The following is a 22,225-nucleotide window of genomic DNA, read 5'->3' on the forward strand; positions in this document are numbered from 1 at the left end:
GGACCCGTTTATCCCAACTCACTGCTTCCTGTCTGCCAACCAGTTCTCTATCCACGTCAGTATATTACCCCCAATACCATGTGCTTTGATTTTGCACACCAATCTCTTGTGTGGGACCTTGTCAAAAGCCTTTTGAAAGTCCAAATACACACATCCACTCGACTAGTTACATCCTCAAAAAATTCCAGAAGATTTGTCAAACATGATTTCCCCTTCATAAATCCATGCTGACTTGGACCAATCCTGTCACTGCTTTCCAAATGCGCTGCTATTTCATCCTTAATAATTTATTCCAACATTTTCCCCACCACGGATGTCAGGCTAGCCAGTCTATAATTACCTGCTTTCTCTCTCCCTCCCTTTTTAAAAAGTGGTGTTACATTAGCTACTCTCCAGTCCATAGGAATTGATCCAGAGTCGATAGACTGTTGGAAAATGATCACCAATGCATCCACTATTTCTAAGGGCACTTCCTCAAGTACTTTAGGGATGCAGACTATCAGGCCCCGGGGATTTATCGGCCTTCAATCCCATCAATTTCCTGCCTAATAAGGATATCCTTCAGTTCCTCCTTCTCACTCGACCCTCGGTCCCCTAGTACTTCCGGAAGGTTATTTGTGTCTTCCTTCGTGAAGACAGAACCAAAGTATTTGTTCAATTGGTCTGCCATTTCTTTGTTCCCCATTATAAATTCACCTGAATCCAACAGCAAGGGGCCTACGTTTGTCTTCACTAATCTTTTTCTCTTCACCTATCTATAGAAACTCAGGGGCATAGTTTCAGAATAAGGATCCACACATTTAAAACGGAGTTTAGGAGCAATTTCTTCTCTCAGAGGATCATTAATCTTTGGAATTCTCTACCCCAGAGAGCTGTTAAGGCTGCATCACTGAATATATTTAAGGTAGAGATGGACAGATTTTTGAATGATAGGGGAGTCAAGGATTATGGGAAGCGGGCGGAAAAGTGAAGTTGAGACCAAGATCACATCAGCCATGATCTTATTGAATGGCAGAGCAGGTTCGAGGGGCCAAATGGCCGACTCCTGCTCCTATTTCTTGCATTCTTATGTTAAACCTAAAGATTTTGCCACGGAGATCGCAAAATCTCTGTGGGTGGCTTTCTTTGTCAGCGGCGATCGCCATCGCATCGGCATTGACCGCAAATACAGATCTTTAACTCGGCACGGTCTCAACGGGCCAAATGGCCTTCTTCCGTGCTGTCGGCATTCTATGATTCTACGAACTCAAGTGGTTCATTTTACTCATTTCTGATTGGCACTCCCAACCCGACACCAAGAAACTTAGATATTCATATGTATGTCAGAGTCTCATTACACTGTGCCACATGGTGGTAAGCCACATACTTGTGCCAGGTCATGTATTTGTGCCTGGGATTCGCAACATGTGGAGTCCCTGATCTCAGCCATGGTGTTATGGGCAGTGGAAACTAGGTTTCTTCCCACAGAATGGGTAAATCCAGAGGGCCCCGGGGGGAGGGGGGCAAGCGTCTCCCTATATCAATTTCATCCAGCTCCTGAATGATAATTTTTGTGCATCATCTTTAACAAATAAAATTTAAAAAAATTTAAAGATTATGCACAATAGTAATTTCACATATTACAACTGGGTGCACAGCCTACCTATGATCCCATGTCAACATAAAACAACTTGCATATAGTGGCTTTAACAGAAATAAGTCCCAAACCTTTTCAGGAGGTGTAAACAGAAAATCAAAAACTTAACATGAATTCTTCAATGCAAATGACTGTAAACTAAACATTTCTACCCCATAGTTCCTTAAGTGATATCACTTCCTTCCAGCAGCGTTAGCTTCAGAGAAAAACAGTATGAACCATTTTCACATTTATTTACAAATGCAATTGAAAAATGCAAAATTGCATAATCACATTAAGTACACCTGACATTATTTCAACAAAGTGATGTACTCAACTACCACTGGTGGATAAAACATTTGTTGAAACTAAACACTACTGCGACATACTTTGGTACATTTTTATGAATCTCTTCTCCCTCATATTAGTAAAAATATTGTACGGATTTTTATTCCCATCACATTAAAGCAATTCAACTGAATTATTTGGGAAAGATAATAATTCAAGCGTTTCAATACAATCTCTCTGTGGGGTGGAGGCTTTCAATGGGTTTTAGAGAATAGACCAAGGATAGGCAGTGTCACTTGTTTAGTGTGGAAATAATAAAAAATTAAATTAGATTCCAGAAATGTTACCAGTGCTTTGGGGTTTTTGCATTCCACTAACTATTCTGTTCAGTTTTCTCTGAAAACTAGTGGCTTTGCATATGAGGAACAGAGAGAAACTGAAGTGAGTCATCCTGCAAATTTCAGGATAGAATTATAATTTCAAATCCCTATTCTACAGCTTCCTACTATTGACTTTCTTTGAAAAAAACGTGGCCTAAGCTTTTGCCAAGATCCAACCACACGTCACCCACTGGTTCAACAATGAACGTTCATACCGTCTGCTAGGGAAAGAGGGAGGGAGCAACACTGTGCACGAACGCTGCGATTTAAATACATATTAATTTATTCTAATTAAGATGTTAAAATGTCACGGGTTTTTTTTAAGATGCGGCAGTAATATTCTGTGCACTGTGGTGGGGTATAGGCCCATCCACGCCTCGCTGCAGCAGTGTTAGCACTGCCACTCACTTGGGCAGGTGGGGCCCCCCCTTTTGACAGCCTGTGGCAGATTCTCGCCATTTTGTTGCCCCGCAGCTCAACTAAATGAGAGCGCCTGTGAGAGCTCGCGTTAGGCCGAGCCTGCTCTGCTTCTCCCATTTTCCCCCTTCCTCCACCCGGGCGCGGCGGCGGATCCCAGGGACTGAGAGGCAGCAAGAGCGCGGGCCGGACAGACAGCGAGCAAAACACCGGAACGAGTCTACTCAACCTCGTCTTCACTCCAACACATCCGCCATGGAGAGCCGGGCCGCCCGCAACACGCATGCGCCGCCCGCCTGCGCAGCGCCACAGTGAAGCCGGGGCAGGGGTAGAGTTGGAGTTGGGCCCGCGCTCTAATATACGGCCTGAACCTATCGGTCTGCCCTCCGCTGCTCGTCCAGTTAATTATCCAGCTGATCAGCAGGTAACAAGCGCTTTTGGATAAAGGTGGCTCAGTTTAGGGCTTTTTTTTCACAATGTGTGGGGGTGTGGGGTTGGAAAAAGAAAGATGGCGACGTCGCACGGTTAATGTGATGTCAAAGTGGGCAGCGTGCTGCGTCACAGGCCCCGGGGCAGCGACAAGCAGTTTAAAGTGGCTCGTTTCCAGTCGCGTTACAGACATGAGGAGTTGTAAATAGCACCAGTACCTAACTCGGAAACCAAAGCAACAGTGAAGGAGAAGTAAGATGGTGAACTATGGGCCCAAGTTTCCACATGATTTGCGCCTGATTTTAGGAGCAACTGGTGGAGAACGGACTATCTTAGAAATCGCAATTCTCCACTTTTTTTTCTGCAGTTCTAGTCAGGTAGAACAGTTCTACTTTGGAACAGAATTTTTTCTTCAAAAAGGGACGTGTCCGTCCACTGACGCCTGATTTGAAAGTTTCCACAGTGAAAACGTACTCCAAACTAAAGTAGAATGGAGCAAGTGAAGATTTTTGTAGAACTGAAAAAACCTGTTCTACACATTAAAAAATCAGGCGCAGGTTACAAATTAGGCATCCAGAACGAGGTGTGGTGGGTGGGAAGGGAACTCATTAAATTCTATAATAAATCCTTATTTATACTTATACAAATAAATCCAACCTGAATAAACATTTATAAGCAAAGAAAAGATTAAATAAACCATCTTCCTACCTGTGTGAAAGTGCTTCAGGCAGGCCTTTCGGGACCGAAGGCTGAACGGGCCGGCCCCAGCACCAGATTTACAGGTAGGTGGCGTCGGTTTGGGTCGGAGAGAGGGAGGGGGGGGAAGGTCAGGTCGGATCCAGTCGGGGGGGAGCAGGAGCGCGAGTCGGGGGAGCAGGAGCGCGGGTCGGGTCCAGGCGGGGGAGCAGGAGCGCGGGTCGGGTCCAGGCGGGGGAGCGGGACCAGGAGGTCGGGTCGGGTCCAGTCGGGGGGGAGCGGGAGCAGGAGCGCGGGTTGGGTCGAGTCCAGTCGGGGGGGCGGGGGAGCAGGAGCGTGGGTCGGGTCCAGTCGCCGGGGGGGGGGGGGGGGTCGGGTCGGGTCCAGTAATGGTGGGGGGGGGAGTCGGATCCGGTCGGCGCGGGGGGGGGGGGGGGGGGCGGCAGGAGCTGGCCTTGGGAGGAGCCTTATTCACGCAGCCCCAGTGAGGCCATTCGGCCAGGGCTAGGGGCTGCGTGCTTGGGGTGCCTGGAGCTACTGCACTTGCGTGCCCATTGTAGCGCACATGTGCAGAGGTCCCGGCACTGTTTTCAGCGCAGGGACCTGGCTCTGCCCCCCCCACAGCTCGTGCTGGCTGCGCCGAGGGCCAGAGGACCTGCAGGTAGGTGGAGAATACGGAGGATTTTTTTAGGCGCACTTTGTGGCGCGAAAAACGGGCGTCCAGGTCAGGACTGCGCCGTTCTAGGCGCGTGTGGAAACTTGGGCCCTAAGAACTGCATTGACTGTTTTCGTGGAAGGTTAGCAAATGGTTCTGCTAACTCGCCTGGTCAGTTCGCCCTGCGTACCAACTTCCAATGCCGGGATGAGCATTTATTTCTCTGTTGACACTGGGGAGGGCGGAACAAGCTCCAAAGCTTGAATGGCCGATTTCTGTTCTTGGGTGAGTCAAGTGCGTTGAAAATACCGAACGCCCATTTCAGTTAAGAGACCAGAAAGGGTAGTCCTTTCTAACAGCCTGAGCTGAATGCATACATGCTTCTCCGAGGAATACAAGATGCACTCAGAATTGAATTTTAATTTCATCAAAACTTTAATGCTGCAATCAGAAGCTGGATGTAAGTTAAGTGATCAAGGAAAAACAGGCACGACATCAAATGCAGTAGAACTAAGCAGGTTTCGGTTCTTAAGTGCACAAATGATGGGAATAGTAATGTTTTGCCAACCCTGCTGCAGAAACATAACAACTTAAGAAATAGCAGCAGGGCACCTGGGCCCTCACGCCTACTGCGCCATTTAATAAAATCATGGCTGATCTGATCATGGACTCAGTGTCACTTCCCTTCCCCATAACTGTTTATTCCCTTATTATTAAAAAAAATGTCAGTCTCCACCTTAAATATATTCAATGACCCAGCCTCCACAGCACTCTGGGGCAGAGAATTCCATAGCTTTACAAACCTCAAAAGAAATTCTTCCTCATCTCAGTTTTAAATGGGCGGCCCCTTATTCTGAGACTCTGACCCCCTAGTTTTTAGTTTCCCCTATGAGTGGAAATATTCTCTCTGCATCCATCTTGTCGAGGCCCTTCATTATCTTGTATGTTTTGATAAGATCACACCTCATTCTTCTGAATTCCAATGAGTATAGGCTCAGCCTATCTTTATAACCCCCTCATCTCCAGAAACAACCTAGTGAACCATCTTTGAACACCCTCCAATGCAAGTATATCCTTCCTTTAAATATGGAGACCAAAACTGTATGCAGTACTCTAGGTGTGGCCTCAGCAACCCTGTACAGTTGTAGCAGGACTTCTCTGCTTTTATACTCTATCCCCCTTGCAATAAAGGCCAACATTCCATTTGCTTTCCTGATTACTTGCTGTACCTGCATACTAACTTTTTGTGTTTCAGGCACCAGGCCCCCCAGGTCTCTCTACTGCAGCACTTTGCAATTTTTCTCCATTTAAATTATTTGTTTTTCTATTTTTCTGGCAAAGTAGATAACACCTCATTTTCTCATATCAGACTCCATCTGCCAAATTTTTGTCCACTCACTTAGCCTGTCTTTCTCCCTTTGCAGATGTTTTGTCATCTTTGTATCATCAGCAAACTTGGCAACATTACACTCTGTCCCTTCATCTAAGTCATTTAATATAGATTGTAACTAGTTGGTGTCCCAACACTGATCCCTGCGGCACCCCACTAGTTACTGATTACCGAGAATGAATCATTTATCCCAACTCTGTTTTCTGTTAGTTAGCCAATCCTCTATCCACGCTAATGTTTTACTCCCAGCCCCATGAACTTTCATCTTGTGCAGTAACCTTTTATGTGGCACCTTATCGAATGCCTTCTGGAAATCCAAATACACCACATCCACTGGTTCCCCCTTATCCACCCTGCTCATTACTTCCTCAAAGAACTTAAGCAAATTTGTCAAACATGATTTCCCTTTCATTAAAAAAAGCATGCTGACTCTGCTTGATTGAATTATGCTTTTCCAAATGTCCCGCTACTGCTTCCTTAATAATGGACTCCAGCATTTTCCCCAACGACAGATCGTAGACTAACTGGTTTATAGTTTCCTGCTATTTAACTGCCTCCTTTTTAAATTGAGGCGTTACACTTGCAGTTTTACAATCCGCTGGGACCACCCCAGAATCCAGGGAATTTTGGTAGATCACAACCAATGCATCCACTATCTACACACCCACTTCTTTTAAGACCCTAGGATGTAAACCATCAGGTGCAGGGAACTTGTCTGCCTTTAGTCCCATTATTTTACCGAATGCTGCTACTTTAGTGATGGTGATTGTATTAAGTTCCTCCCTCCCTTTATAGCTCCCTATAACAGCACATCCATTGGTTCCCTCTTATCCATTCTGCTTCTGACATCTTCAAAGAACTCCAGCAAATTTGTCAAACATGATTTCCCTTTCATTAAAAAAAACCATGCTGACTCTGCTTGATTGAATTATGATTTTCCAAATGTCTTGCTGCTGCTTCCTTAATAAATGGACTCCAGCATTGTCCCAACGACAGATAAGAACATAAGAAATAGGAGTAAGGCCATACGGCCCCTCGAGCCTGCTCCACCTTTTAATACATTCATGGCTGATCTGATCATGGACTCGGGTCCACTTCCCTGCCCCATAACTCCTTATTCCCTTATCGGTTAAGAAACTATCTATCTCTGTCTTAAATTTATTCAATGACGTAGCTTCCACAGCTCTTTGAGGCAGCGAATTCCACAGATTTACAACCCTCGGAGAAGAAATTCCTCCTCACCTCGGTTTTAAATGGACGGCCCCTTATTCTAAGATTATGCCCCCTAGTTCTAGTCTCCCCTATCAGTGGAAACACCTCTTCAAGCCCCCTCATAATCGTATACGTTTTGATCAGATCACCTCTCATTCTTCTGAATTCCAATGAGTCAAGGCCTAATCTTCTAAACCTTTCCGCAAGTCAACCCCCTCATCTCCGGAATCAACCTAGTGAACCTTCTCTGAATTGCCTCCAAGTATATCCTTTCTTAATTATGGAAACCAAAACTGTACGCAGTATTGCAGGTGTGGCCTCACCAATACATAGAAACATAGAAAATAGGTGTAGCAGTAGGCCCTTCAAGCCTGCACCGCCATTCACTGAGATCATGGCTGATCATTCCCTCAGTACCGCTTTCCTGCTTTCTCTCCATACCTCTTGATCCCCTTAGGCGTAAGGACCATATCTAACTCCCTCTTGAATATATCCAATGAACTGGCATCAACAAGTCTCTGCGGCAGGGAATTCCATAGGTTAACAACTCTCTTGAGTGAAGAAGTTTCTCCTCATCTCAGTCCTAAATGGCCTACCCCTTATCCTAAGACTATGTTCCCTGGTTCTGGACTTCCCCAACATCGGGAACATTCTTCCCGCATCTAACCTGTCCAGTCCCGTCAGAATCTTATACGTTTCTATGAGATCCCCTCTCTTATCCTTCTAAACTCCAGTGAATAAAGCCCAGTTGATCCAGTCTCTCCTCATATGACAGTCCAGCCAATCCTGGAATCAGTCTGGTGAACCTTCGCTGCACTCCCTCAATAGCAAGAACGTCCTTCCTCAGATTAGGAGACCAAAACTGAACACAATATTCCAGGTGAGGCCTCACTAAAGCCCTGTACAACTGCAGTAAGACCTCCCTGCTCCTATACTCAAATCCCCTAGCTATGAAGGCCAACATACCATTTGCCTTCTTTACCGGCTGCTGTACCTGCATGCCCACTTTCAGTGACTGATGAACCATGACACCCAGGTCTTGTTGCACCTCCCCTTTTCCTAATCTGCCGCCATTCAGATAATATTCTGCCTTCGTGTTTTGCCCCCAAAATGGATAACCTCACATTTATCCACATTATACTGCCTCTGCCATGCATTTGCCCACTCACCTAACCTATCCAAGTCACCCTGCAGCCTCTTAGCATCCTCCTCACAGCTCACACCGCCACCCAGTTTAGTGTCATCCGCAAACTTGGAGATTTTACACTCAATTCCTTCGTCTAAATCGTTAATGTATATTGTAAAGAGCTGGGGTCCCAGCATTGAGCCTTGCGGCACTCCACTAGTCACTGCCTGCCATTCTGAAAAGGACCTGTTTATCCCGACTCTCTGTTTCCTGTCTGCCAACCAGTTCTCTATCCACGTCAGTACATTACCCCCAATACCATGCGCTTTGATTTTGCACACCAATCTCTTGTGTGTGACCTTGTCAAAAGCCTTTTGAAAGTCCAAGTACACCACATCCACTGGTTCTCCCTTGTCCACTCTGCTAGTTACATCCTCAAAAAATTCCAGAAGAATCGTCGAGCATGATTTCCCTTTCATAAATCCATGCTGACTTGGTCTGACCCTGTCACTGTTTTCCAAATGCGTTGCTATTTCATCCTTAATGATTGATTCCAACATTGATGTCGGGCTAACCGGTCAATAATTACCCATTTTCTCTCCCTCCTTTTTCAAAAAGTGGGATTACATTCGCTACCCTCCAGTCCATAGGAACTGATCCAGAATCAATAGACTGTTGGAAAATGATCACCAATGCATCCACTATTTCTAGGGCCACTTCCTTAAGTACTCTGGGATGCAGACTATCAGGCCCCGGGGATTTATCGGCCTTTAATCCCATCAATTTCCCTAACACAATTTCCCGCCTAATAAGGATATCCTTCAGTTCCTCCTCACTAGACCCACTGTCCCCTAGTACATTCGGAAGGTTATTTGTGTCTTCCTTCGTGAAGACAGAACCGAAGTATTTGTTCAATTGGTCTGCCATTTCTTTGTTCCCCATTATAAATTCACCTGAATCCAACTGCAAGGGACCTACGTTTGTCTTCACTAATTTTTTCTCTCCACATATTTAAAGAAGCTTTTGCAGTCACTTTTTATGTTCGCTGCAAGCTTCCTCTCATACTCTATTTTCCCCCTCTTAATTAAACCCTTAGTCTTCCTCTGTTGAATTCTAAATTTCTCCCAGTCCTCAGGTTTGTTGCTTTTTCTAGCCAATTTATATGCCTCTTCCTTGGCTTTAACACTATCCTAAATTTCCCTTGTTAACCATGGTTGAGCCACCTTCCCCATTTTATTTTTACTCCAGACAGGGATGTTGAATTGCTGAAGTTCATCCATGTGATCTTTAAATGTTTGCCATTGCTTATCCACCGCCAACCCCTTTAAGTATCCTTTGCCAGTCTATTCTAGCCAATTGACGCCTCATACCGTCAAAGTTACCTTTCCTTAAGTTCAGGACCCTAGTTTCCGAATTAACTGTGTCACGCTCCATCTTAATAAAGAATTCTACCATATTATGGTCACTCTTCCCCAAGGGGCCTCGCACAACAAGATTGCTAATTAGTCCCTTCTCATTACACATCATCCAGTCTAGGATGGCAGCTCTCTAGTTGGTTCCTCGACATATTGGTCTAGAAAACCATCCCTAATACAATCTGGGAAATCCTCCACCGCATTGCTACCAGTTTGGTTAGCCCAATCAATATGTAGATTAAAGTCGCCCATGATAACTGCTGTACCTTTATTGCACACATCCCTTATTTCTTGTTTGATGCTGTCCCCAACCTTACTATTACTGTTTGGTGGTCTGTACACAACACCCAGTAACGTTTTCTGGCCTTTGGAATTCCGCAGCTCCACCCATATCGATTCCACATCATCCAGGCTAATGTCCCTCCTTACTATTGCATTAATTTCCTCTTTAACCAGCAACGCCACCCCATCTCCTTTTCCTCTCTGCCTATCCTTCCTAAATGTTGAATACCCCTGGATGTTGAGTTCCCAGCCTTGGTCACCCTGGAGCCATGTCTCCGTGATGCCACTTACATCATATCCGTTAACTGCTATCTGCGCAGTTAATTCGTCCACCTTATTCCGAATACTCCTCGCATTGAGGCACAGAGCCTTCAGGCTTGTCTTTGTAACACACTTTGACCCTTTAGAATTTTTCTGTAATGTGGCCCTTTTTGTTTTTTGCCTTGGGTTTCACTGCCCTCCACTTTTACTATTCTCCTTTCTTCTGCTTCCGTTTTATTTCCCTCTGTCTCCCTGCATAGGTTCCCATCCCCCTGACATGTTAGTTTGACTCCTCCCCAACAGCACTAGCAAACACTCCCCCTAGGACATTGGTTCCGGTCCTGCCCAGGTGCAGACCGTCCGGTTTATACTGGTCCCAACTCCCCCAGAACCGGTTCCAATGCCCCAGGAATTTGAATCCCTCCCTGCTGCACCACTGCTCAAGCCACGTATTCATCTGAGCTATCCTGCGATTCCTACTCTGACTAGCACGTGGCACTGGTAGCAATCCTGAGATTACTACCTTTGAGGTCCTACTTTTTAAATTTAGCTCCTAGCTCCCTAAATTCAATTCGTAGGAACTCATCCCATTTTTTACTTATATCGTTGGTACCCTATATGCACCACGGCAACTGGCTGTTCACCCTCTCTTTTCAGAATGTGCTGCACCCGCTCCGAGACATCCTTGACCCTTGCACCAGGGAGGCAACATACCATCCTGGAGTCTCGGTTGCGGCCGCAGAAACACCTATCTATTCCCCATACAATTGAATCCCCTATCACTATCGCTCTCCCAGTCCTGCCCTCCTGTGCAGCAGAGCCAGCCACGGTGCCATGAACTTGGCTGCTGCTGCCCCCCTCTCCCCCGATGAGTCATCTCCCTCAACAGTACTCAAAGCGGTGTATCTGTTTTACAGGGGGGTGGCCGCAGGGGACCCCTGCACTACCTTCCTTGCACTGCTGTTCCTGCTGGTCATCTATTTACTATCTGGCTGTGTACCCTTTATCTGCGGTAAGACCAACTCACTAAACGTGCTATTCACCATCATTCTCAGCATCGTGGATGCTCCAGAGTTCATCCACCCGCAGCTCCAGGGCCGCAATGCGGTCCGTCAGGAGCTGGAGGCGGATACACTTCCCACACACGTCATCGTCAGGGACACCGGAAGCGTCCCTGACTTCCCACATAGTACAGGAGGAGCATAACACATGTCCGAGCTCTCTTGCCATGACTTAACCCCTAGATAAACTTAATTTGGCAACAACAATGCTAAAGGTTACTTACTGATAAAGAAAAGAAATAGAAAAACTACTCGCCAATCACCAGCCAATCACTTACTCCCTTTGCTGTGATGTCCCCTTTCAATTTCTTTCTACTTTTTTGCCTTCTCACCCTGCTGCAGCCTGCACCAGAACGCCTCCCGCCGATGTTGGGCCTTTATAGGCCTCACCGACGCTGCTCCAACTGCCGCCTCCCGCTGACGTTGGGCCTTTATAGGCCTCCCCACGCTCGCCTCATCTACACTGCTCCGACTGCCGCCTCCCACCGACATTGGGCCTTTGTAGGCCTCCCCAAGCTCGCCTCATCGATGCTGCTCCAACTGCCGACTCCCGCCAACGTTGGGCCTTTATAGGCCTCACCGACGCTGCTCTGACCCTGTATAATTGTGGCAAGACTTCCCTGCTTTTATACTCCATCCCCTTTGCAATAAAGGCCAAGATTCCATTGGCCTTTCTGATCACTTGCTGTACCTGCATACTAACTATTTGTGTTTCATGCATCAGGTCCCGCTGTACTGCAGCATTATGCAATTTTTCTCCATTCAAATAATAACTTGCTCTTCGATTTCTTTTCTGCCAAAGTGCATAACCTCACACTTTCCAACATTATACTCCATCTGCCAAATTTTTGCCCACTCACTTAGCCTGTCTATGTCCTTTTGCAGGTTTTTTGTGTCCTCACACTTTGCTTTTCCTCCCATCTTTGTTTTGTCAGCAAACTTGGCTACGTTACACTCTGTCCTTTCATCCAAGTTGTTAATATAGACTGGAAATAGTTGGGTTCCCAGCACTGATCCCTGTGGCACCCCACTAGTTACTGATTGCCAACCCGAGAATGAACCATTTATCCCGACTCTCTGTTTTCTGTTAGTTAGCCAATCCGCGATCCATGCTAATATATTACCCCCAATCCCGTGAAATTTCATCTTGTGCAATAACCTTTTAAGTGGCACCTTATCGAATGGCTTCTGGAAATCCCAATACACTATATCCACTGGTTCCCCCTTAATCACCCTGCTCGTTATATCCTCAAAGAATTCCAGCAAATTTGTCAAACATGACTTCCCCTTCATAAATCCATGCTGACTCTGCCTGACTGAATTATGCTCTTCCAAATGTCCTGGTACTGCTTCTTAAATAATGGACTCCCAACATTTTCCCAACCACAGATGTTAATCTAACTGGTCTATAGTTTCCTGCTTTTTGTTTGCCTCCTTTTTTAAATAGGGCGTTACATTTGCAGTTTTCCAATCTGCTGGGACGTCCCCAGAATCCAGGGAATTTTGGTAAATTATAACCAATGCATCTACTATCCCTGCCGCTACTTCTCTTAAGACCCTAAGATGCAAGCCATCAGGGACAGGAGATTTAACTGCCTTTAGTCCCATTATCCTGCTGAGTACCACCTCCATTGTGATTGTGGTAAGTTCCTCTCCCCCTCCCCCCCCCCCACATAGCCCCTTGACTATCCACTGTTGAGATATTTTTAATGTCCTCTACAGTAAAGACTGATAAAAAAAGTTTCTGCCATCTCCATATTCCCCATTACTAATTCCCCGGTCTCATCCTCTAAGGGACCAACATTTACTTTAGCCACTCTTTTTCTTTTTATATACCTGTAGAAACTCTTGCTATCTTTTTTTATATTTCATGCTAGTTTATTTTCATAGTCTATCTTCCCTTAATCATTTTTTTTAGTCATTCTTTGCTGCCTTTTAAAAACTTCCCAATCTTCTGTCCTCCCACTAGTTTTGGCCACTTTGTATGCCCTTGTTTTTAATTGGATACCATCCTTTATTTCTTTAATTAGCCACGGATGGCTATCTTTTCTTTGACACCCTTTCCTCCTCACTGGAATATATTTTTCTTGAGAGTTATGAAATATCTCATTAATTGTACGCCACTGTTCATCAACTATCCTATACTTTAATCTATTTTCCCTGTCTACTTTAGCCAACTCTGCCCTCATACCTTTTGCAGTCTCCTATATTTAAGTTTAGTACGCTGGTTTGCGATCCAACTTTCTCGCCATCCATCTGAATTTGAAATTCAACCATGCTATAATCACTCTTTCCAAGAGGATCCTTCACTAGAGATTGTTTATAAATCCTGTCTCATTACACAGGACCAGATCTAAGATAGCCTGCTCCCTAGTTGGTTCCGTTAGGTAACTTCGATGGTATGAGACGTGAATTGGCTAAGATAGACTGACAAATGATACTTAAAGGGTTGACGGTGGATAGGCAATGGCAGACATTTAAAGATCACATGGATGCACTTCAACAATTGGTGTAAAAATAAAACAGGGAAGGTGGCTCAACCGAGGCTAACAAGGGAAATTAGGGATAGTGTTAAATCCAAGGAAGAGGCATATAAATTGGCCAGAAAAAGCAGCAAACCTGCAGACTGGGAGAAATTTAGAATTCAGCAGAGGAGGACACAGGGTTTAATTAGGAGGGGGAAAATAAATAGAGTATCAGAGTAAGCTTGCAGAGAACATAAAAACTGACTGCAAAAGCTATAGATATGTGAAGAGAAAAAGATTAGTGAAGACAAATGTAGGTCCCTTGCAGTCAGAATCAGGTGAATTTATAATGGGGAACAAAGAAATGGCAGACCAATGGAACAAATACTTTGGTTCTGTCTTCACTAAGCAAGACACAAATAACCTTCCGGAAATACTAGGGGACAGAGGGTCTAGCAAGAACAAGGAACTTAAGGAAATCCTTATTAGTCGGGAAATTGTGTTGGGGAAATTGATGGGATTGAAGGCCGATAAATCCCCAGGGCCTGATAGTCTGCATCCCAGAGTACTTGAGGGAGTGGCCCTAGAAATAGTGGATGCATTGGTGATCATTTTCCAACAGTCTATTGACTCTGGATCAGTTCCTGTGGACTGGAGGGTAGCTAATGTAACCCCACTTTTTGAAAAAGGAGGGAGCGAAAACAGGGAATTATAGACCGGTTAGCCTGACATCGATAGTGGGGAAAATGTTGTAATCAATTATTAAAGGCGTAACAGCAGCGCATTTGGAAAGCAGTGACAGGATCGGTCCAAGTCAGCCTGGATTTATGAAAGGGAAATCATGCTTGACAAATCTTCTAGAATTCTTTGAGGATGTAACTAGTAGAGTGGACAAGGAAGAACCAGTGGATTTGGTGTATTTGGACTTTTGACAAGGTCCCACACAAGAGATTAGTGTGCAAAATTAAAGCACATGGTATTGGGGGTAATGTATTGAAGTGGATAGAGAACTGGTTGGCAGACAGGAAGCAAAGAGTAGGAATAAACGGGTCCTTTTCAGAGTGGCAGGCAGTGACTAGTGGGGTACCGCAAGGTTCAGTGCTGGGCTCCCAGCTTTTTACAATATACGTTAATGATTTAGACAAAGGAATTGAATGTAATACCTCCAAGTTTGCAGATGACACTAAACTGGGTGGCAGTGTGAGCTGTGAGGAGGATGCTAAGAGGCTGCAGGGTGACTTGGACAGGTTAGGTGAGTGGGCAAATGCATGGTAGATGCAGTATAATGTAGATAAATGTGAGGTTATCCACTTTGGTGGCAAAAACAGGGAGACGGATGGGCAAATGCATGGTAGATGCAGTATAATGTAGATAAATGTGAGGTTATCCACTTTGGTGGCAAAAACAGGGAGACGGATGGGCAAATGCATGGTAGATGCAGTATAATGTAGATAACTGTGAGGTTATCCACTTTGGTGGCAAAAACAGGGAGGCGGAATATTATCTGAATGGTGACAGATTGGTATCATGGTACATCAGTCATTGAAAGTTGGCATGCAGGTACAGCAGGCGGTGAAGGCGGAAAATGGCATGTTAGCCTTCACAGCAAGAGGATTGAGTATAGGAGCAGGGAGGTCTTACTGCAGTTGGACAGGGCCTTGGTGAGGTCACACCTTGAATATTGTGTACAGTTTTGGTCTCCTAATCTGAGGAAGGACATTCTTGCTATTGAGGGAGTGCAGCAAAGGTTCACCAGACTGATTCCCGGGATGGCAGGACTGACATATGAAGAAAGACTGGATCGACTAGGCTTATATTCACTGGAATTTAGAAGAATGAGAGGGGATCTCATAGAAACATAAAATTCTGAAGGGATTGGACAGGTTAGATGCAGGAAGAATGTTCGCGATGTTTGGGAAGTCCAGAAGCAGGGGTCACAGTCTTAAGGATAAGGGGTAAGCCATTTAGGACCAAGATGAGGAGAACTTCTTTACTCAGAGAAATTTATTTGTTGTTAGATGTATTTAAAAGGGGGTAAAGGGATCAAGGGTATGGAGAAAAAGCAGGAATGGGGTACTGAAGTTGCATGATCAGCCATGATCATATTGAATAGTGGTGCAGGCTCGAAGAGCCGAATGGTCTACTCCTGCACCTATTTTCTATGTTACATACTGCTCAAGGAACCCATCCCTATGAACGCTTCCTCAAGGCTACCCTGACCAATTTGATTTGTCCAATCAATATGGAGATTAAAATCATGCACGATTATTGCTGTTCCCTTTTTGCAAGCCCCCACTATTTCCTGGTTTATACTCCAACCAACAGAGTCGCTACTGTTAGGGGGCCTATAGACTACGCTCACCAGTGACTTTTTCCCCTTATTATTCCTTATCTCCACCCAAACTGTTTCAACATCCTGATCATTTGAGCCAATATCGTTTCTCACTATTGCATTGATTCCATCCTTTATCCACAGAGCTACCCCACCACCTTTTCCTTTCTGTCTATCCTTCCGAATTGTCAAATACCCCTAAATATTTAGTTCCCAGTCCTGGTCACTTTGCAACCACGTCTCTGTAATGGCTATCAGATCATACCCATTTGTGCCGTCAACTCATCTATTTTATTACGAATGAAAAGAGCTTTTAAATTTGTGTTTTTACCCTTTTTTTTTTCCTGCTTGTTTCCCCTGCCCTTCAAACTCACTTTCTTCATTTTTGCTTTCTAATTCCAGCTTTACTCCCCTCCCTACTGAAACTATTCTCAGGTTCCCATCCCCCTGCCAAGCTAGTTTAAACTCTCCCCAACAGCACTAGCAAACACCCCCGTGAGGATATTGGTCCCGGCTCTGTTGAGGTGCAACCCGTCCGGCTTGTACTGGTCCCACCTGCCCCAGAAGTGGTCCCAATGCCTCAGGAAACTAAAGACCTCCCTCCTATACCATCTCTCCAGCCACATATTCATCTGCTCTATCCTCCTATTTCTGTACTCACTAGCTCGTGGCACCGGGAGTAATCCGGAGATTACTACCTTTTGAGGTCCTGCTTTTTAATCTCTTTCCTAGCTCCTTAAACTCTGCCTGCAGGACCTCATCCCTCTTTCTGCCTATGTCATTGTTCCCGATATGGACCACGACCTCTGGCTGTTCACCCTCTCCCCCCAGAATGCTCTGCTGCCACTCGGTGACATGTTCGGCTAACTGGTCTATAGTTACCTGCTATTTAGCTGCTTCCTTTTTTAAATAGGGCCGTTACATTTGCGGTTTTCCAATCCGCTGGGACCGCCCTAGAATCCAGGGAATTTTGGTAGATCACAACCAATGCATCACTATCTCTGCAGCTACTTCTTTTAAGACCCTAGGATGTAAGCCATCAGGTCCAGGGGACTTGTCCGCCTTTAGTCCTATTACTTTACTGAGTACCACTTCATTAGTGATAGTGATTGCATTAAGTTCCTCCCTCCCCATAGCCCCTTATTGCTCCCTATAACAGCACATCCACTGGTTCCCTCTTATCCACCCTGCTTCTTACATCTTCAAAGAACTCCAGCAAATTTCCCTTTCATAAAACCATGCTGACTCTGCTTGATTTGAATTATGCTTTTCCAAATATCCCACTACTGCTTCCTTAATAATGGACTCCAGCAATTTCCCCAACGACAGATATTAGGCTAACTAGTCTATAGTTTCCTGCTTTTTGTCTGCCTCCTTTCTTCTTTTCAAAACAGTCACTGACCCATTTAAAAAAAAAATCGAAACTACAACAAAATTTTTTCCCATTTCTTGTTTATTTTTATTGATTCCTTGTGAATATCATTGAAACTGAAGTTGATATCAATGGGAGAATTGCTGAGTTCAACAGTGCAAGGGAGCCAATTTGACAAATATACAGTCATTAACAGAGAGTGCTGACCATGTTGACCGCTTGACAATGTAAGAAAATTGAATAATTTAATAAATATAAAGCAATTAAAATATGGTGCTTGCCGAGAGCATTTCTGAACTCCAGGATGATGAGTTGAATTGATATCAATAAAGATTCATAGGGTGCTGGCTGAGAGAAGTTACTAAACTCAACCATGTAAGGGAACTTGGAATCAGTAACATTAGAAATGGGAGCAGGAGTAGGCCATTTGGCCCTTCGAGCCTGCTCCGACATTTAATAAGATCATATTTGATCTTGGGCTCTGCTCCACTTCCCTGCCCACTCCACACAACCCATTACTCCCTTATAGTTCAAAAATCTGTCTATCTCCACCTTTAAATATATTCAATGACCCAGCCTCCACAGTTCTCTGGGGCAACGAATTCCACAGATTTACGACCCACTGAGGGAAGAAATTCCTCTTCATCTCCGTTTTAAATGGGCGATCCCTTATTCTGAAACTATGCCCCCAAGTACTAGATTCCCCCACGAGGGGAAGCAGCCTCTCTGCATCTACCCTATCCAGCCCCCTCAGAATCTTATACATTTCAATCAGATCACCTCTCATTCTTCTAAACTCCAATGAGTATAGGCCCAACCTGCTCAACCTTTCTTCATAAGACAACCCCTTCATCTCAGGAACCTTCTCTGAACTGCCTCCGATACAAGTATATCCCTCCTTAAATAAGGAGACCAAAACTGTACGCCCTGTACAGTTGTAGTAGGACTTCCCTGCTTTTATACTCCATCCCCCTTGCAATAAAGGCCAGCATTCCATTTGCCTTCCTGATTATTTGCTGTACCTGCATACTAACATTTGTATTTCATGCACAAGGACTCCCAAGTCCCTCTGTACTGCAGCATTGTGTAAACTCCATTTCAGTAATTTTATTTTTTATTTTTCCTGCCAAAGTGGACAACCTCACACGTTCCCACATTATACTCCATCTGCCAAATGTCTGGCCACTCACTTAATCTGTCTATATCCCTTTGCAGATTCTTTGTCAATAGTATGTGCTAGGATCAAACAGCTGTAAAGTTGATAATGAACTAACTAGATGAACAAAAATCAAAGAGTAAATATGTTAGCCAATCATTTCAGTACATACTTAAAATAATTTTGAGACACAGTCTGGATAAGATAGGTTTCAAGATCAATTGAAAATTGATAATCCAAAGAACATTCATACAGTACCAATTGCAGATACAAAAGACCACAACACTTCAACAACAACTAACATTTATATACCCTGTATTGCCTTTTAAGAAGTCGAAAAAATTTTCAAGGCGCTTCAGAGGTTGAAACAAATAAAAATGGGCGCTGAGCCAAAGAAAGAGCTTTTGGGCTTACCAAAAGCTCAGTCAAAGAGGTTTGTTTTATGGAGGTGGAAAAGCAGAGGGGTGTAGAGAGGGAATTCTATAGCTTGGGACTTCAACGGCATACGGCACGGCTGCTAATGGAGTGAGGGGAGAAGGAAAGCACAAAAGGTCAGAGTAAGAAGAGGTGAAGCCGTAAAGGAATTTAAACATGAGGGTTAAGAATTTTAAATTGAAAATCGGGGAGACAATGTAGGTCACCTAAGACAGGTGATAAGTGAGTGGGACCTGGTGCAGGATAGATAATAACTAAAATTTTGGATGAGCTATAGTTTAGAGGGTGGGGAATGGAAGGCCAGCCAGGAGAGCATTGGAAGAGTTGAGTCTAGAGATGATAAATGCATGGATTCAGCAGCAGATGGACTGAAGTAGAGCTGGACATGTGCAATGTTACGGAGGTAAAAGTTGGCGGTCTTTGTGATGCACAGGATATGAGGTCAGAAGCTCAGCTTGGGGTCAAATAGGCTGCTAATATTGCAAATAGCCTGGTTCAGCCTGAGACAACAGCCAGGGAGGGGAATGAACATGGCAACAGGAGTAGGCCATTCAGACCCTTGAGCCTGTTCTGACATTCAATTAAATCATGGCTGATCTGTACCTCAACTCCATTTACCCACCTTTGATCCATATCCCTCAATACCCTTGCCTAATAAAAACATCTGTCAATCTCAGTCTTTAAACTTTCAATTGACCCTGCTTCCACAGCCTTTTAGAGGACTGAGTTCCAGAATTCCACTTTCCTTTGTGTGAAAAAGTGCTCCCTGATTTCACTCCTGAATGGCCTAGCTCTAATTTTATGATTGTGTCTCTTTGTTCCGAATTCTCCATTAGAGGAAATAGCTTCTCGATCTTTATATCATTTTAAACATCTCAATTGGATAACCCCTCAACCTTTAAACTCCAGGGAATGCAAGCCAGGTTTATGCAACCAGTCCTCATAATTTAACTCGTTAAACACTAGTATTCTGCTGTATCTGCACTGTACCCCCTCCAAAGCCAATATATCCTTCTTAGGTGTGGTGCTCAAAACTGGAATCGCTAGCAAGGGGACAGAGTTTGTAGCAAGGGCCAAATACGATGGCTTCAATCTTCCCAATATATAACTGGAGGAAATTGCATCAGAGGCAGCGGAGCAGTTGAGCAAGTGGTGGGGAGGTAGAGCTGCTTGATATCAGTGTACGCGTGGAAGTGACCCCATGTCTGGATGGTGTTGTCAGATGGCAGCATGTAAATAGGAAGGGGCGGGGCTAAGAATAGATCCATAGTGGACCCCAGAGGTAACAGTGTGAGGGTGGGAAAAGAAGCCATTACTGGAGATGCTCTAGCTATAATCCGATAGGTAACAGAACAAAGCAATAGCAATCCCACTGGACTGAAAAACGGAGGAAAGGTGTTGCAGGACCGTGGTCAGTCATATCAAAGGATACAGCGAGGATGAGAAGGGGTCATGCACCATGGTCACAGACACATAGTATTTTATTTTTGAACACTGGGTGTTGACTGAGGTTTTGAAAGGGAGGTGGGCAACATATGGTGAGGGGAAACCATTTACATGGGGACAAGGGCATCAAAAGTGAAGGCGAGGGACTGGTTGAACAGATTGATGGTTGTAGAGGTATTGTGGTGAATGGACAGCCAAAGGATAGTTGTAAATTACTGGAATAAAAACAGAAAATGCTGGAAATTCCAGCGGGTCAGGTAGCATCTGTGGAGAGGAAGTAGAGTTAACATTTTGGGTCGATGACCCTTCGTCAGAACTGGAGTATGTTCAAAAAGAACAGATTCTTAACGAGCACTGAAAGGGGGAGGGGTAGAAAGAACAAAAGGGAAGGTCTGTGATAGGTTGGAAGACAGAAGAGATTAGAGAGTCAAAAGGGATGATGGCCCAAATTCAAATGCTAATGCCAGGAGTTAGAAAAACATGAGTTGAGGTAGGGTGTAAATGGTGGGATTATGACCAACTGCCATTAGAGACAAGGAGAAAAAAAGAAACGAGTGGGGGGGAAGAGAAAGGGAGCCAAAGATTGGCAGCGGTTACGCTCTGAAATTTTTGAACTTGATGTTGAGTCCAGAAGCTGTAAAGTGCCTAAACGAAAGATACGGTGCTGTTCCTCGAGTTTGTGTTGAGCTTCGTTGGAACAGTGTAGGAGACCGAGGACAGAGAGGTCATAGTGGGATTGCAGTAAAGAAAAAATGATGGGCGACTGGAAGCTCAGGATCACACTTGGGAACTGAACAGTAGTGCTCCGCAAAGTGGTCACCCAATCTACGCTTGGTCTCCCCAATGTAGAGGAGACCACATCGTGAGCAGCGAATACAATATAGTAAATTGAAATAAGAACAAGTAAATCGCTGTTTTACATGGAAGGAATATTTGGGGCCCTGGATAGTGGGAAGGGAGGAAGTAAAAGGGCAGGTGTTGCATCTCCTGCGCTTGCATGGATAGCTGCCGTGGGAAGGGGAGGGGGTCTTGGGGGTGACTGCGGAATGGACCAGGGTGTCACAGAGGGAGCGGTCCCTTCGGAATGCTGAGAGGGGAGGGGAGGTGAAGATGTGTTTGGTGGTGGGATCACACTGGAGGTGGCAGAAATGGCAGAGGTTGATCCGTTAAACATGGAGGCTGGTGGGGTGAAAGGTGAGGACAAGGTGAATCCTGTCAGGGTTCTGAGAGGGAGGGGAAGGGGTGAGAGCAGAGGTGTGGGAAATAGAACACCACAGTGAAGGGGAATCCTCTGTTGAAGAAAAAGGAAGACATGTCAGACACTAGTGTGAAAGGTGGTACCGTCTGAGCAGATGCGATGGAGAAACTGGGCGAATGGAATGGAGTCCTTGCAGGATGCGGGGTGGGAGAAAGTGTAGTCCAGGTAGCTGTGGGAGTCAGTGGGCTTATAGTGGATACTGGTCGAAAGCCTATCCTTAGAGATAGAGATGGAGATGGAGAAATCAAGGAAGGAAAGGGAAGAGTCGGAGATGGACCATGTGAAGGTGAGGGAAGGATGGAAATTGGATGCAAAGTGAATGAAATTTTCAAGTTCAGGACGAGAGCAGGAAACGGCACCAATACAGTCATCAATGTACCGGAAAAAGAGGTGAGGGAGGGGGCCCCGAGTAGGACTGGAACAAAGAATGGTCCACATATCCCATGAAAAGGCAGGCATATAGCTAGGACCCATGAAGGGATGACCATGAATTTGGGTAGGAGTGTTTATATGGAGGGGGAGATTAAGGGAGGA

The 22,225-nt window shown here is 45.0% G+C and overlaps 1 long non-coding RNA gene across 1 annotated transcript in view; it reads left to right on the forward strand.

Moving 5' to 3' along the window:
- Positions 1 to 2,643: 2,643 nt before the first annotated feature.
- LOC139260005 (uncharacterized) overlaps positions 2,644 to 22,225 on the forward strand; it is a 36,859-nt gene continuing 17,277 nt past the window's right edge. Inside the window, exon 1 of the long non-coding RNA XR_011592702.1 lies at positions 2,644 to 3,124. This is a non-coding gene — a long non-coding RNA (uncharacterized lncRNA). The remainder of the gene's footprint in view (positions 3,125 to 22,225) is intronic.

Source organism: Pristiophorus japonicus, chromosome 3, assembly GCF_044704955.1.
Source record: "Pristiophorus japonicus isolate sPriJap1 chromosome 3, sPriJap1.hap1, whole genome shotgun sequence".
Classification (NCBI taxonomy): domain Eukaryota; kingdom Metazoa; phylum Chordata; class Chondrichthyes; family Pristiophoridae; genus Pristiophorus; species Pristiophorus japonicus.